We start from the raw sequence: 19,157 nt of genomic DNA, 5'->3' as shown, positions 1-19,157 counted from the left end.
AGAACATTTTTAAGATTGCCAGATGGGAGGGAGGTTGAGGGATAGATGAAGAAAGATAAAAAAGTTAAGAAGTACAAATTGGTTGTTACAGAATAGTCATGGGGAATGTAATCAATAATATTTTAATAACTATGTACAGTGGCAGATGGGTGTGAGATTTATCAGGATGATCACTTAGTAAGTTGTCTAATGTCACTTTATATGGTATATGTCTGAAACTAATATATGTCAAGTGTAATTTTAAAACAATTTCTAATGATTTAAAGAAACCAAATTGTAAATATGTAATAGAATAATAAATAAGTGCAATTAATAATACAATAAATACATTTAGCAGTGGACTAAACACAACCAAAGAGAGAATGAGTAAACTGAAATACCTGAAGAATATATCTGCCCAAAAAGGAACAGCTAGAATAAAGTATAAAAGTATATAAAGATTTCAGCAACTTAGAAAAACTTAAATGTATATATAATTGGATAGGCTAAATGCATAAAAAAATTAAATAAAATATATTTTTTAAATGATAGAAAGGAACTAAAACTAATGAGATTTATTGGGATACCATTTTAAAAGCTTTACAATCTCCAAGCAGACATACAGGCACACATGAACACAATAAACACAGTCACTCACACACATACAGAGAGTACAATGTAGAAAAACTGATAAAAAGCAAGGATTATGACAAAAGCCTTTGAAACTTCTGTAACAATTAAAGCATGTGAACTCCAAAGAAAAACAATAACAAGATCTGATTTTTAAACTAAAACAACAAAATTTACAAGATAATACAGTATTACTTTTAAGTGTTCCAAACAAATAAATAAAAACAAAAAGACCACCAATCCAGAATTCTATGTCCATTTAAAATACACCTTAAGGCCCTGGACAGTTGGCTCAGTGGTAGAGCATCAGCCTGGCGTGCAGGAGTCCCGAGTTTGATTCCCGGTCAGGGCACACAGGAGAAGCGCCCATCTGCTTCTGAACCCCTCCCCCTCTCCTTCCTCTCTGTCTCTCTCTTCCCCTCCCACAGCAAGGCTCCATTGAAGCAAGGATGGCCCAGGCGCTGGGGATGGCTCCTTGGCCTCTGCCCCAGGCACTAGAGTGGCTCTGGTCACAACAGAGCAACGCCCCGGAGGGGCAGAGCATCGCCTCCTGGTGGGCAGAGCGTCGCCCCCCTGGTGGGCATGCCGGGTGGATCCCAGTCGGGCACATGCGGGAGTCTGACTGTCTTTCCCCGTTTCCAGCTTCAGAAAAATACACAAAAAATAAAAAATAAAATAAATAATAAAATAAAATACACCTTAAAATATTTATATGAACAAAACTGAGAGAAATCATCACCTAACTAGAACCATACTAAAAGGACTGTTTAAAACAAAGTATTCAACATGACCCAATATGAAAGCTCAAATATAAAGTAAGGAAGAGAAAAAACATGTGAACCCATAGGTAGATTTATAAAATAACATTGAATGTTTTCATCAAAAACCAAAATGGGATATTTAAAATTTTACTTCTAAAATTGTATTTATTGATTTTACAGAGAGAGGAGAGAGATAGGAGGAGAAAGAGAGAAGTATCAATTTATAGTTGTTTCACTTTAGTTGTTCATTGATTGCTTGTCATATGTGCATGCCCAAGGTTTCAAACTGATGACCTAAGCATTTCAAGTCCACACTGCATCCACTGTGCCAAGTCAGGCCAAAACGGTATTTGTAATATATATATATATATTTATATATATATAAAATCAAACTATAGACTAACAATAACATATAAATCTGAGAATGGAAATGTTTTTTAGTTGTTTTGAGTCCATGTGGAATATTTACAAAAAGCGACCCCTTTCTAAACCAAAAGTCCTCAAGCACTGACCCCCCAGGGAACATTTGCCAAAATCTGAAAACCTGTTGATTGACATGACATGGTGAAGAATAGTGTGTTACTGGCAGCTAGCAGGTAGAAGCCAGAGATACCGCAAAACACTAGCATACACAGGACTACTCCCACAAAGATCAATATTATCTAGAATGTCAATTATATTATCCATATATATGGATAAAAATGATATTATCTAGAATGTCAATAGTGCCATACTTGAAAATCCCTGTTCTAGACCATAAATTGAATAGTTATCTAATCCCTCAAAATTAAAATTATACAGAATATACAATATTAATAGTTTATAACTAAGCTTTAAAATAACCCAAAAATGTCTTGAATATTTTCATCAGTTTACAAATGATATACTATGTTTTTCAACAATCCATTAGGCAAAGAAGTGATGTTGATAGAAATTTAAAATATTTCAAAGTAGGTATTGTTTGAGTTATATTTCAAAACTTGGAACACATGAAGTTTCTTTGAGAAAAAAAATCTTATAACGTTGAATGCATATGATTGATGAAATACAGAATAAATCAATTAAAATCAAGAAGTTAAAAACAGAACAACAAATTAACTAAAAAAAGAATTTAATAAAATAAAAAAATCTATGGATTAAAATTTATTTATGATATAAATCATAGAAAATTTAAAAATAAAATGTGTGTTATTATTTGATAGAGTATTAACAACTGGGGATCTTAAAAGGACTATAATTACTGTTTTATGAGAGAAAAAAAAGAGCCAATAATAGAAAAAGAGACATCATTAAAGATTCTATAGTTATTTAAAAAATAACCCACTTTAAAAAAATAAATACAAAATTTATGTGAAATTGGCCAGTTCCTAGGAAAATATAGCATTGTGTCAATGTCAATTTTCCATTTAGATAAACTAAAGAAAGAGAATATCTTTGTTTTAGCAAATCACACTGAAAGATTTAGTGATAAAGGAGTACCAGCTCTATTTACTTTCAAACAGATTAGAAAAAAAAGGTAATGTGCATTTGTATTGTGTATGTTCACATCAAAAAGTGTATCAAAATACAAAAAAAATGCTTGATAATATCACATATGTTGCAATTGGAAAACATCACTCAAAGTGGGAGTACAAATCAATATAACAACTCAGAACAATACAGGTAAACATCTACTCATATTGAGAATATGCATAACATGACCAAATAATTTCACAATAAATTTAACACACTGTCCACACATATAATAAGTAAGCCAAAAAATTTATCTGTTCCTGGTAACATTAACTGTAACAACCAAACACTAATTTGAAATGACTCAAATGTCCATCAAGAGTGGAAGAAATAAATAATCAGTGGTACATTCAGATAATGGGATTATATGTAGCAATGAAAGGAAATAAAGTCTTGTTACATAAAATGACATTCATGAAAAGTTGAAAACACAAAGGATTATGTACTTTATCATCTAGTTGATATGAATTTGAGAAAGAGAGAAATCCAATATATATCAGTAGAAGCCTAGAGACTAGAGACTCCGATGGATAGGTGCATTAGTGATCTGCTGTCAGAAAGGAGTTTCCAGGGTGTTGGTGATGTTCCATTACTTTACCTAAGATGGTACTTCTGCAGATATATTTAGTTTGAATATTACTTGGGTTTACAATTTTGTACACTTTTCTCTTGTATCATTCTTAAGTAAAAAAAAAAAATGTTTGAAAATAGAAAAAAAAGTATGTAGATGATTGTAATCAGACTTCAGTGCTATCTACTTGTAATTGACCCTGTGGATTTAACCTCTTTCAAATTTACTGAAAACTAATTGCATATCTAAAAATTTAATCACAATGCTTGTGTGCCTGTAGGGAAAGTTCATGGCCCCTTAATTATGAATCTATCTCCTCACTATTAAAGATATGTATTGGTACTCAAAAACCAATAACCTCAAAGAGTCTGGTTAGGCCAAGCTATTTGGCCTGGATTATTAAAAAAAAAGTATGTTTTCTAAGTCTTTGGGCTTCTCTTACTTCAAAGAACTGTGGTGTTTAATGTTCTAATTATCCCAGAATATAAAAAGACAGAGCAAATTTGTTCTATTTCTCTTAGGACATTCTCTTTGTCCTTCTTACTAAAAGGCTACTAGACACTAAGACAAACTAGATCATTTAGTTTATCTCTGGGCTCCAATGGTTCTCTTTCTATAGATTTCTAATTTAAACTACAATTTGCATAACATATCTTAGAGGTATTTTAACTGCTTTGGCTCAAATCAATGTGGTCCCAATTATCTCAGTAAAAAATATTCCAGAAATTTATGGGATTTGGGACTGAAGACTTAAAGTTTTATTTTGTGTATTTTGGCAATTCTATACCTGAGGAACTTTTGGGGGAGAAAATGTGAGGGCAGAGACCAGAATACAGATAGTCCTTCAGAACACTTTAGTATTATATAGTAAGTCTAATCTGCAGTGATTTTTCCGTATTTATGCCAGACTAAAATGTTAGGTCAGTTGGAAGAACAGTCTTCAGGAACAAAAACGCAAATAGGTTTTTCTAACTCTAGACATGAACAAAGTATGTTTTATAACATTGGACAGCGTTTCTTGCCCATACATCTGTTGACTAATTTGTAGTAAACCCTCCTCCTTAAAAGTATTTTGGATATCCAATCCAAATCTAAGCGCTTAATGCATCAATGAGCCCTAAAATCTAGCACTTAAGTTCTAAAAGGCAATAAGGACAGCATTTCTTTCATATATTGATTCATTTTTAATATACAACCATATTTTCTCTTTTCTGAAATAAGAGTTTTCTTTTTTTAAATATTTTATTTTTAACTTTATTCAGTTTTTTTAAAGAGAGAGAGAGAGAGAGAGAGAGAGAGAGAGAGAGAGAAGGGAGAGGAGCAGAAAGCATCAACTCTCATATGTGCCATGGCCAGGCAAGCCCAGAGTTTTGAACCGGCGACTTCAGCATTCCCATGTCGACACTTTATCCACTGCACCACCACAGGTCAGGCATAAGCAGTTTTCAAATGACATTTCAGGATCCCTGAATATCTTCTATTTAATGTTCTCCTTCCAACTCACATCACTGGCATAAGAATCTATAAACTCCATAGATTAGTGAATATCACAAAAATGAGGGTTTTTTTGAAGAGAGTAGCTTATTTGTATATTTTGTATTATACCCAGAATGTGTCTATTCTTTATGTATGAGAAAATAGACAGATGTTCAAGTGAAATACAGTGTACCGTAAACCTAAACATTTTAATATTTTGGCTGCCTTTAAAATATGTGAATGTTCTTAAAGTGGTTTGAAAATATTTTTTAACATTTACAGAAAATAGAAATAGTAAAGCAGAATAAAATGATACATTAAAATAATGGAAACTCTTTTGACAATATTATAGACCTCAGTAAAAATAAATATCATTTCAGAATGATAGTAATATCTGAAGGAAAAAAATAGAAAATGAATATACAATTTATAGAAAATGTTTATTTCTATATGAAATTATTACCAAAGAGTTAGTAATGGAAGTGAGAAGAAAAGAAGTGAAAATAAAATTGTGATTCATGCCTTTTCCACGTAAGAATTTCAAGTGCCATTCAAGAAAAGATATAAGTAGTAACTTGAATGAACTTATATTACAAGTGTCTGTCTACAAAATAAATAATAACATAAAATAAAATGTTTACTAATTTTTTACCAAGTTAACACTTGTAATTCTTTTATAGCTAAGTATTTAGCCAAAGCAGGGAACTCCATAAAGAAAATACATGGAGTAGTAACTGGTTTTTTACATTTATATTTAGAAAAATTAATTATAGAATATTTACTGAAGGTTATGATAAAAAATCAATAATATAAAATAATCTACCTAATTCCATAAAGAAATATCAAAGAAAAATAATATTGAAGGTCCTTTAAAGAACTTATACCCTAATTGTCATAAACAATATATGTAACATGAATTAAAACTGTTCATTGCAACTACTGTAGATATAACTGTGTATTATACAATTTTCTAAATTACTTAAATATTAGTTATGTAAAAAACTTGTTATATAAATAAGATTCATGGAAAACTGTATATTTAAAACAAGATATTTAAAGGAGGGGAGAGATAATTTTGTAGAGAACGAAAGATATGTTTTAGTTATAATAGTTAACACATATATGTTCAATAGGGATAAAAAATAAACTATGGGATCCTGGTTGGTTGCTCAATGGATAGAGCACCAGCCTGCTGTGCAGATGTCCTGGGTTCAATCTCCAGTCAGAGCACACTTGAGAAGCAACCATCTGCTTTTCCTCCTCTCCCTCTCTCTCTTCTGTCTCTCTATCTCGCAGCCAGTGACTTGATTTCAGTATCGGCCTGGGGCTCTGGGAATAGCTCATTCGATTTGAGTATCGGCCTCAGATGGAGGTTGCCAGGTGGACCCTAGTTAGGGTGCATGCAGGAGTCTGTTTCTCTGTCTCCCCTCCTCTGACTTAAAAAAAAAAAAGCTATGGGTCAGCAGTAGAATTTAATTTTGCCTCCCTCTTTTCTTAGACATAACTCCTCTTTTTTTGAGAATTGGTTTATTCAAGTTTAAGAGAATTCATTACATTATTTTATATTTTTCTATTGTTTACATTAGTTTAAGGTCCATCATGTATAGAATAATGAATTAAATCCTGATGTTATCTAAATAAGAAGAATATATTATATAGAAGAACTCAATGAACATGAGATGATTTGTTCAAGAGTAGAGCAGTGGAGAGTGGGTTCCAAATCAGCCAGTTACGATTTCAGATTAAGACACTTTCACTTAGCTATTGGTTTTCTAAAAATTTAGTTATCCTCTCTTTGCCTCAGTTTCATCATCTATGAAATGGAGATTGATGTCATTAAAAGTGAGGTGGGGCCTGACCAGGCGGTGGCACAGTGAATAGAGCATCAGACTGGGATGTGGAAGGACCCAGGTTCGAGACCCCGAGGTCGCCAGCTTGAGCGCGGGCTCATCTGGCTTGAGCAAAAAAATAAAAAAGCTCACCAGCTTGGACCCAAGGTTGCTTGCTCCAGCAAGAGGTTACTCGGTCTGCTGAAGGCCCGCAGTCAAGGCACATATGAGAAAGCAATCAATGAACAACTAAGGTGTCGCAATGAAAAACTGATGATTGATGCTTCTCATCTCTCTTCGTTTCTGTCTGTGTGTCCCTATCTATCCCTCTCTCTGACTCTCTCTGTCCCTGTAAAAAAAAAAAAAAAAAAAAAAAGGTGAGGTGGGGTTTTATAGAGGTATAAAATTCAGAAAATTCTAAACAATACTCTAGAGATGTTACTTAACTAAAGTACTTTCCATTTTTCATGGTTGCATACATCATAAGTAGGCACACCCACCCCCTCTAGAATTGGTTTAATTGAATGTTCATTAATTCTACAATAGTATATAAGGCAAGGTTTTAAGAAACCATCCTCTCCTAAATACAGTGAGGACACTGAGCCCTACAACACTCTTGTTTCAACATGACTTCCTTTATGATAATAGCATGACTTTACTATTCCTGCAAATTCCAGCCCAAATTAGCTTGATTGTCCATTAGATCAACTCTTCAGTGGAAAGCACTGAGTTTGTGCTCTCACTTTGAACCATCTTCCCTACTGTCCCACTAAAACAGTTGTACTCAGCAGGTGTAAGAGATGTAACTGTGGAATGCAGAATACGAAGTATTTAAGATTGTGAACTCTCTTTGAGAAGCATTCATGTAGCTTTGTGATAGTATAACATAATTTTACAGTTTTAACATATTTTGAATAAAATGGTATTGACTTAGAGCTCTGTAAGAGTTCTCAAATATATTCATAGGCAGATCTCTTTTCAGGATGGACCTTAAACTAATTTTGTATAAAATCATTTACTAGACTTAAAAATATATAAGGTCATGTTATTAGTCAAAGAAATAAGATAAATATGTTTGACTCAGTGGCATTTGGGAGGCTTTAGAACATTGCATGGAGACCACGCTTTAAACCATAAATAATAATTCATGAATATGGTGATGGCACATGAGCTCTGCCGTGGGTCACACTCCAGTGTCCTGCACCTCGTGGGTGTGCAGGATGCTGACACCAGTAAAACTTCAAAGTTGCCTAGAGGGCAATTTTGGTTTGGAATCTTTCTCTTCTTCCCACATGAATCTCCACTTTAAAACCAAAACTTTCACAAAGGAAACCAAACATTTATATTTTACTTTTTTTTGTTCCTTTTATTGGATTTTGAGGCAGCATTACCTCAGTTTCTGTCGATTTATATAGTCCATTAAATGTAAATTACCATAAAGTGAAATAACACATCACAGGGTGATGTCGGAATCATAAATCACGACTATTTCCTGCTGCAAACAGATGTTCTTATTTTTAGACCCAAGTCAAGATTCATTTTGTTCTTCCAGATTGTTGAGCCAAACTTTAAATTGTCTTGTTATCAAAATGAACTATTATATTCATACTGTCATTTATAAGGCAAGCAAAATGAGTTGCTCAAGCGTTCGAGGTAAATCAAATTGTGTACATCACTCTCTCAAAATTGACTTGAAATACATCAGAACTTAAACCAGCAAAGATGAAACTGTGATAGAATTTAAATAATAGTCATATTCAACATCATTAAGTAAAGATGATATTTTAACTTCTGTTGAAAGATCATTATATATGATTTAAGCTGTGATGGTTTTGCCAGAAGTATCACAGTTCACATCCGCAAAATATAGCTTGGTGTCTCCTTGCCTTTGGGAATGGTATGCCATTAATCAGAAAAGGAAGCACTAGAGAGCCGGGAGTATATTTGATGTTTGTTGTTTGCTCCTGAAATTCATCAGCTTGTTTTTTCTCATCATTCCTTTCTTTGACCTCTTATAAAATTGGAGCTTCATCTTCATCTACATGACTCACTAGAGGGGGCAGCAATTGGCATATCTACAAATAAAGATTTTATGCCCCTAAGCAAGGGCTGGGTAGATGAGGAAGATACATTTTCAAAATGTCAAAGGTGCTTGTTTACTGATCCATCTAAGGAAGAGCAGAAATCAACAGAAATCCTGTGAGGAAATATCAAAGTCATAATTAAGGCAGAAAAATATGTTCAAAGCTTGTAACAGTATATATAAAAAAAAATTCACTTATAAGAAGCCAAACGTCTGCTGCAAAATAATCTATGTGTAGCTAACTCAGAATTTAATTGGGATATATTTTGGTTTTCTTTTTGGTGGTTTAATTCTGGATGAGTTTTATATTAAGTAGACTATTTGAAAGTGTGTAATTTATAATCTACTTTAAGCAGAAAAATGATATTTAAAGTGTTATTCAGGAATCAGTCCCATACTGCAATCTTTTATGTGTTCATGTAATAACTACTCTGAAATAGTTTATATGAAAGGTTAAGAAGTAAAACTACAGCCTGACCTGTGGTCGTGCAGTGGATAAAAATTTCAACCTGGAACACAGAGGTCACCAATTCAAAGCCCTGGGTTTGCCTGGTCAAGGCATATACAGGAAGCAACTACTAGAAGTTGATGCTTCCTGGCCCTGGCTGGTTGGCTCAGTGGTAGAGCGTCGGCCTGGCGTGCAGAAGTCCCAGGTTCGATTCCCGGTCAGGGGACACAGGAGAAGTGCCCATCTGCTTCTCCACCCCTTCCTCTCTTCTTCCTCTCTGTCTCTCTCTTCCCCTCCCGCAGCCGAGGCTCCACTGGAGCAAAGATGGCCCGGGCGCTGAGGATGGCTCCTTGGCCTCTGCCCCAGGTGCTAGAGTGACTCTGGTCGCAACAGAGCGATGCCCCCTGGTGGGCAGAGCTTCGCCCCCTGGTGGGCGTGCCGGGTGGATCCCAGTAGGGCCCATGTGGGAGTCTGTCTGGCTGTCTCTCCTCGTTTCCGGCTTCAGAAAAATACAAGAAAAAAAAAAAAGAAGTTGATGCTTCTCTCATCCCTCTTTCCCTCTTTCTCTCTTCTAAGAATCATTAAAATAAAATAAAAAACTATAAAAATGCATTTAAAAATTTTTAAATCTATTGTCAGAAACTTCAGTTTTAGTTGCAAACCACATTACAAAATCTCAGAAAATCTTTTGTGAAAATCTTTCAATTTCCCCCTTGTTGGGTAAACAAGTGATTTGTTTTTAGGTTTTCTCTCTCGTATTGCGGCAGCACTATGTGTGCCTCGTCTCTGGAAGGCTTCTGGGTACTTGTCCTCAAGTCTGCAGACTGCACATTGCAGAATGCTTTCCTGCTTGGGAGGGACTATTGCTTGCTGGGAGGGTTTTTTCCCCCGTAGCCAGTTTTGGAGAGAGAGAGAGAGAGAGAGTGCTGAGGAGTTTGGGAGCCCTGAGATTTCAGCCAGACCTGCTTTGCTAGGGAGCGCTGGGGCTGTTGGGGGCTTATGAGTTCCAGTGAGTCTGGAATGCTTAGGGACTTGGGAGCTTTGCCTGTTTGCTTGCCTGCCATTATGGGACTTTAGTAACTGAAATGGCCCATTATTTTCTGGCTCCACAGTTCCTTTACTGTCTGCTCAAATCCAGAGTAATCTGCATGGCAGTGGCCACCAGCCTTATACCCCTTCTCTCATTTTTAACATCAGTTCTCTCAGCTCACTCTCTATGTCCTTCTATTTTCCTGTTTTCTTTCTTCCCTGTTATTTCTTTACTTTCTCTTCCTAGCTCCCTAGTTTTCTCAATATTCCCCTATACAAGGCAATTCTTTAACATATTTTCCAGATGTAAGAGATAGAGTCTAAAGTACCTTCCTTCACCTGTCACCAAATAACAAAAAACTTTTTCCAGTGTAATTGTTGAAATTTATAAACTGAATAACCAAGGACAAATACAAGTGGGATCATGATAATAAATGAGTCAAATGTACATCCAGTGTTTGTGAGCAGAGAATTATATTGTAATCCTTAGGAACTTATAAAACAAAGAAAAACTTATTTTTTTCATTTCAAAAATATTAATCATTATTAATATGATTTTGGCAATAGTTGCTTATATGAATTATAATTTTTCTAAGATTAATTCCTGATGATATGATTCACAAAAAGATATAATGATATTTTTAAAATAGTAAAAAATTAATTTAACTTATATACTGTATGAAAATCTATTAACTAAAGATATTTATTAATAGAAACTTTTTGTTCGTGTATGTGTGTGTGACAGAGACAGAGAGAAGGACAGAGAGAGGAACAGACAGGGATAGACAGACAGGAAGGGAGAGAGATGAGAAGCTTCAATTCTTTGTGGTGGTACTTTAGTTGTTCATTGATTGCTTTCTCATATGTGCCTTGACTGGGGAGCTACAGCAGAATGAGTGACCACTTGCTCAAGCCAGTGACCTTGGGCTTAAGCCAGAGACCATGGGGTCATGTCTATAATTCCATGCTCAAGCCAGTAACCCTACACTCAAACTAGTGAGCCTGTGCTCAAGCCAGATGAGCCTGCACTCAAGCTGGCTACCTCAGGGTTTTGAACTTGGGTTCTCTGCATCCCAGTGCAATGCTCTATCCACTGTGTCACTGCCTTTTCAAGCTATTAATAGAAATGTAACAGAAGAATTCATCAAAAAGCAGCTTGGATATGATCAAGTTTGTTTCCATTTCTATTGAAAGTTATTTCAAAGAGAATTCCAAGGAATACAGTCATATTATCTTGAAATAAAACATGTTTACAAATTAAATACTTTTAAAGTTATTAATTCTTTCAACTTACCAGGCATTCCAAAATGCCTGAGACCAGCTCAGCACATCAGTCACTGAAAGGATTTATTTTTTATTTTTTTATTTAGTGAGCGTAGGGGAAGCAGAGCAACAGACTTCACATGTGCTCCACTGGGATCCACCCGGCAAGCCCACTAGGGGGTGATGCTCTGCCCATCTGGGGTTGCTCTGTTGCTCAGCAACCAAGCTAAGCTCTTCTTAGTACCTGATGAGGAGTCCATGGTATCATCCTCAGAGCCTGGGGCCAACTTGCTCTAATCAAGCCATGATGGCAGAAGCGGAAGGAAGAGAGAGAGAAGTGAAAGGAGGAGGGATGGAGAAGAATATGGACACTTCTCTCGTGTGCCCTGACAGGGAATCAAACCTGGGACATCCACACACTGACACTCTACCACTAAGCCAGTTAGCCAGGGACTGAAGGGAACTGATAAGCTTTTCCAACATAACTAAATTGCAACCAGGAAGTACTTATAATATTGTGTTTCAATTTTGTGTTTTGTACAGAGGGTAAAATTTAAAGAAATAAAAATCATTTTATCTACTTTAAAAAATATTCAAGCCTGACCAGGATGTGGCACAGGGGATAGAGAATTGGACTGAGATGTAAAAGGCTCAGGTTCAAATCTCCGAGGTCAGCAGCTTAATTGCGGGGTCACTAGCTTCAGTGTGGGATCATAGCCATGACCCCATGGTCACTCACTTGAGCACAAACGTCACTGGTTTGAAGCCCAATGTTGCTGGCTTGAGCCCAAGGTTGATGGCTTGAGCAAGGGGTCACTTGCTCTGCTGTAGCCCCTAGGTCAAAGCACATATAAGAAAGTCATCAATGATCAATTAAGGTGCCACTACAAAGAATTGATGCTTCTCATTTCTCTCCCTTCCTGTCTCTCTGTCCCTATCTGTCCCTCTCTTTCTCTCTCTGTACCTGTCTCTCTTGCTTAAATATATATATAATATATTATATAATATATATATTATATATATGTCAAATATATATTATATATATATATATTCAAGACCTGTTAATTCTCATGGAGATTTTAAGGGTAAATGTGTTAATTCTACAATAAGCAATTCAAAAATTAATCAAAATAGTGTAAATTAAAATAATAAAAATTGCTGTTTTCCTAATTTATATTAAAAATATTTCTCCCACCCAATGAGCATTGAATTTTCTATATTGTGCTACATTTCCTCTTTGCTGTTTTATTTTCATGAAGCTCACACACCATCAAAAACCAAGAAAGCACTTAATTATAGTTTCCCACAGATAAAGTTAGGTATATACTCAATTTGACACAATCAATTACATCCAAGTTGTGTGTCAAAAATATATTTGTGTCATATGAATATTAACAAAAAAATTGTTGATATTTGTAAACAGAGCACTGCCAATCAGGAATGATGTTTAGTTTTCAGATAGAGATTTCTTATTTTCTAAAAATTAGCATTATTTCCATGAAGAGAGTCTTTGTTACATAACACATAGTTCATGAAATCTTTAAATAAAATAATTATCAGATACTTACTGATATGTTTTTTAAGGAACATATAATTTAGTTGGAATGACAAGAATAACAAACAAGGAGCCCAGCACAATAAAAAATAAATAAAAGTACGTGTTATGAAATGACATGTGGAGCAGCACCTATCATTTGAAGCCACTTCTGGAAGAGGCGAAGAGGATCAGAGGGTCGTGAAAGAATTGAGACTTGGACTGTTTATCAAAAGGTAGATAAAATCTGGTAAGGATGAAAGGAAAGTAAAAAGACAAGGGCAGAGGAAGTTTAATTGACTATATAGTATCAGAAGATGGGAAAGACTAATGACTTGGCAAATGAGAAAATGACTAGCTCAAGGAAAACAACTTTATTTTTAACAAATTCATGGAAAACTTAAAAATATATTATAGAACTAGTGAAGTGGCTTTTGCACTCAGGCTAAATGGGTATTAAATATAATATATCCTTGATATACCACTTGGTAGGAATAACAGTATCCTGATCGCAGCCAGTACGTAAAGAATTTTCGGTTTTTTATAACTAATCCGGACGTGTAGGAACACATGAGGACTTGTGATCCTGAATATCCTTACGTTACTAGTATGCATAAAATATAAATTACATTTAAGTAGTCAATTTCAAATTAGAATTCTCTTCTTCCTTAGTTTTTAATATCTTGCACTTCTTTCTCAGGGCTAGGTCATCACAAAATTGCTCTGAACATGCATTAAAAATATAAAAATTATTTCTTGAAAATATCACTTTTAAAGTGGTATTTTAAAAAGTATTTGAGGCCCTGGCCAGTTGGCTCAGTGGTAGAGCGTCAGCCTGGCGTGCAGAAGTCCCGGGTTCGATTCCCAGCCAGGGCACACAGGAGAAGCGCCCATCTGCTTCTCTATCCCTCCCTATCTTTTTCCTCTCTGTCTCTCTCTTCCACTCCAGCAGCCAAGGCTCCATTGGAGCAAAGATGGCCCGGGCGCTGGGGATGGCTCCTTGGCCTCTGCCCCAGGTGCTAGAGTGGCTCTGGTCGCAACAGAGCAACGCCCTGGAGGGGCAGAGCATCACCCTCTGGTGGGCAGAGCACCGCCCCCTGGTGGGCGTGCCGGGTGGATCCTGGTGGGGCGCATGCGGGAGTCTGTCTGACTGTCTCTCCCCGTTTCCAGCTTCAGAAAAATACACACACACACACACACACAAAAAAGTATTTGAAAAACTGGGTTTGCTTTAAGGACCATTTTCATTTTGAAATAGTAATCTTTGATTTTAGCTTCCATGCTCTGGGACTTCTTGAAAAGTTATTAATTCAAAATAGCTGTTATTATTTCACTAGTTACTGGATTGTGCTAAGACCTGTATATTTTCTTTCAATTTCTTTTTATGTATTTGATGTTAATAACGGTTAATTATAATGTAAATTATAGTGATTATTTATGAAAATGGTATTTTAATATTTTATTAAAATAATATAAGTAATATTATATTATTTATTATTTATTATTTTAGATAACTTTTATTGAATTTCTATTATATTTCTTTCTAAAAAATGAATTGAATATATATAATCTAAATTCTTTTATTAATAACTACAGTAAAATAATACTCATGACTATTAGTGCTTTTTTCTTTTACATATAGCCTAAATTTCCTCAGTTTTCACCAGAGTTTGTATTGAAATTTTAGTCTATTAACACATAATTTTCTTTAACGCAAATGCTGTACTTACATATTTAGATTCCTTTCCATCCCGTAACCACTTCCAAATATGTCTGGAAACAGGGCTATCTTGTGACCAATTTGTCTTCTATTTCTCTCATTGTCATAAACACTAGACATGTCAAATGATGCTACATTCAGTTCTCATTGTGACGTAGATATATGTTGTTAATAAAAACCATAAGAAAAGTATTTATTTTCTGCATTATGCTTCATGGTGACCTTGGACTCCCAAGCAGCATTAAATCATTCTTAGAAATATTAAATCAGTTGTAGTTCTTCTTCACTAAAATCTAAATAATAATAATATAATAGATAAGTACAGTGACCTTAAAAGGAATGGAAACAATAACCTCATCCTTAAACACACATAAATACATACACTTAGCTTTTCTTTGTGGCTAGACATTGTCTCAAATCACTTACTCTCCTACTAATTTTTCTTCCTCTAGAAAACCAGAGCCTTTCCCCAAGCAAAGGAATTTAAACTAGAGACCAAGGTGGAAGTTATAAGCCTCAACAAATAAATACTAATTTAAACTGTGTTTAGAAGCATACATCTTATTGATTGAACTCAAAAATCTAGAAGTGGAAACAGCTTTTCAACATGAATTAACATCTACTAGCTTCTGAACTACTGGTTAAATTTGTGAAGTTACAAATATTCTTTGTACTTGAGTAAAATCATCTTCTGTGCCAAAATTATAGCCTATGTAGCTCACCTATTCTTTGATCTCCATTATATAATCAAACTAACTCTATCTAAGTAAGGATGGTTATTGTCTGTTTCCACTCTGAAAAAAACAAAACAAAACTGGTCATACTTTAGAACCTATGAGGTCTCTCTTTGATAATACTACTGTGGAACACTGTAGTCTGCATCTTACATTTTATTACATTCATTCAAGGATTATGCATTGATCATCTATGATAGTTGAGTCATTGCTCCATTTCAATCCCACTTTATGTCCCAAGTGGAACTATAGGCATATAGCATTATAACACCATGGGGAAAGTAAAGAAAATACATTTATTCATCAATTATTCTTCTCTTCAAAAAATATGTGTTAACTAATTACTCTTGACCAACATATTATATGTTTTCAGCATGATTTTAGGCATTTACATATTTTGACAGAAGAAAGAAGAATTATATATAAAAAAAGTATCCTGGGCCTGACCAGGTGGTGATGCAGTGGATAAAGCATCAGAGTGGGATGCAGAGGACCCAGGTTTGAAACCCGAGGTTGCTGGCTTGAGTTAGGCTCATCTGCCTTGAGCCTGGGCTTGCCAGTTTGTGCATGGCGTTATTGGCTTGAGCATAGGAATCATAAACATGACCCCATGGTTGCTGACTTGAGCTCAAAGGTCACTGGCTTGAGCAAGGGGTCACTTGCTCTGCTGTAACCCCCAGTTAAGGCACATATGAGAAAGCAGTCAATGAACAATTAAGGAGATTAAGTAGCCACAATGAAGAACTGTTGCTTTTCATCTCTCTCCCTTCCTGTCTGTCTGTCCCTATCTGTTTCTCTCTGTGTCTCTCTGCCTCTCTCAGAAGGAAAAGAAAATTAGAAGAAGGAGGAGGAGAAGGAGGAAGAAGAAGAGGAAGAGGAGGAGGAGGAGGAGAAGAAATAGTAGTAGTATCCTGGGAGATATTGAAGAAACAAAAATAGAAGTAACTGAAGCTCTAGTTCCCCAAATATAAGATGGCTTTTTAGTCTTACTGATTTACTCGTGGGTTCTCAATAATAGAGTAGATGAATTTATTAGGTTTCATATCTTTAACCCTACCAGTAAGTCTTATTTCAGGGCTTGCAACAGATGACCAACCGCAAAGGAATGTCTGACGTCACAAGCCAAGAAGTCCAGGCAAATGTTCATAAAAGACCATCGTTTGTACAGCAGCCAATCAGCTAAATGCCCCACGACCCTTCCCAAAACCCTTAAAGCCCAGTCCCAGGCTGTGCCTGGTGCGACTCTCCCTTGAGAGCCAGGCCGACAGGTTTCCTTTCAATAAAGCCTGTTAAACTGGTCTTTTCGGACTCTGCTTAATTCTAACAGAATTAAGTAGATACAATTAGAATCCTCATTTTACAGGTAAACAAAATAGTATGGAAATGGAGTATAGATTTGAATCAAGGGTTATCTGAAAACAGAAAATTCCATCTGAACTAATAAACATATAGATGACTAAAAAACAATGATTCTGTACTGAAATTATCAGATTATAAATTCATTCATGTTTTTAACAGATAAATATTCTTGAACAGAGGTAGATAACCTTTTCTGGGGGGAGCAAAGAGTCAAATAATAAGTATTTTAAGCACTGTGAGTTATAATGTCTTTGTGATAATTATATACTTAACTCTGTGATAACTACTGAACTCAGTCTTTGTAGCAGAAAAGCAGATATACACAATCAGGAAATAAATGAGTATAGTTGTGTTTCTATAGAAAATTTATTTACAAAACAGATGACTGATAAGACAAATTTAGAAAATGCTTAAACAAGTAAGAAGAAAAACTACGACTAGATTGTGAAATGTTCTGTATGACACAGGTTGTCATGGGAGCCCAGAGAAGGCACCTTTAAATCAGATAGTCCTTCCGTTTCCAGACTTCCTTCCACAGGCTAAAAGTAAACCTTTTCATTTAAAATACATGATTCGAGTCTTTTGCTCATAAATTCTTGGAACAAAATGATTTTGTACACTTCTGGCACTCAGTTGGCCAGACTAATAAAACTTTTATAATATTTAGTATTTTTTCCCTTTTCATATTTAAAATCCTTCGAGTTAGAAGTATCACTATATTATTCCAGCCCTAACATTGAACAAGTGTAATTTTCTACAGTGAATATACATAATAAGCAATATCCCACATCCAGTAACTTGGCAAAACTCAAACAGCATTGAGATTACATAACAATTTACTGTGGTTCAGTATCTGACTGTATATTCATGCTTAGGTCGTGAGAGGTCAAGTGTACCAATATAGCCTTAGAGCCATTGGGGATAGTAGCCTCAGTGACAGCAAGACAAAAGAGTACTTATCCTATATGAAGTACTCACCCTTGAGGTCCATCAGTTATAAATAGCCCAGTTGTTGGCCGGCAGCCAGGAGAGAGAGAGAAACAGATTGAGGTGAGCCACAGGGAGATGATCAAGGTGGGCAGAAAGCTATTCAATATGAAAATATCAAAGAAACAAAAACAAGGGCATTCAAGCGGTGAAAGCAAAAGGAAATTTTTATGAGGTTACCATTCTATTAGCAGCTCTGCAATTCCCGTATCTTTTCAACTGCATAACCATTTCTCATACCTATTGAGAAAACAGGAAGAATCAGAGGAAGTAAAATATGAAGCATATAGTTATCATATAACATGCTTTGGCAATAAATTCTACCTTCTGTTTTTTAAATAAGAGCTGGAGGATGTAGAGGAGCAGAAAGGAAACAGGCAGTCAGATATACAGTGGATCCTGGGGACACAGGAAATGCTTAGTCAGTACACATATGTTGCTGAATTTATGGAACATCTTTTAAAAGTAGCTAAGCTTTTCTCATATGTAACAGTGGCAACTCTAATAAGGATATCAGTGTTAAGTAATAATTGTGTTTAGTAAAAACTACTGTTTTAATAGGCTGACTATATTATCAAAAAGAAAGCAAAAGGGATTCCATTATTCTTGAAGGTACAAATTTATTTAAACTTCTCTTTGATGTTGTTTTATTGTTTAACTTGTGCAATAAATAAAAAGTTACTGAGAAATAAAAATATTTGACTTAATGTCTATGAGTAAATGGAAACCAACTTGTAGATATAGTTTACATAATATTTCTCCCCAAATTAAATATTTAAAAATCTATTAATTAACATATTTCTTTGTATATAAAATACAGTACTAGATACTCTGGAGATACATAAAGAAATTTGAATACATCCTTTGGAGAGTTTATAGTACAGTAAATTAAGATGTTCCCACATTCAAACAATAACAAAGTGATCAAATATACAGCATAATTGATTCTGTGCTCCACTTGTATATTGGATTATTTCCTTGTGAACTATGTCAGGATAAACCCAGATAATTCCAAAGAAAATGTTAGCAATTTAGATGATATTGCTGGAATTCATTGTGCTTAGCATTTTAGCAATTGAAATAGTTTCACCTATACTTAGAAGAATGGCAATTTATTGGTTAATACTCCTTAGACACTTGCTAGTATTATCTAGAAATTTGCAAAACAATAATAATGCACTTCTTCTATTTGGAAAATAATTAATTTTCAGGTTGTGCAGTAAAATTGAGGTATTCTCTTAA

This window comes from Saccopteryx bilineata, chromosome 6 (assembly GCF_036850765.1).
Source record: "Saccopteryx bilineata isolate mSacBil1 chromosome 6, mSacBil1_pri_phased_curated, whole genome shotgun sequence".
NCBI lineage: Eukaryota > Metazoa > Chordata > Mammalia > Chiroptera > Emballonuridae > Saccopteryx > Saccopteryx bilineata.
This window is presented reverse-complemented; position numbering follows the sequence as displayed.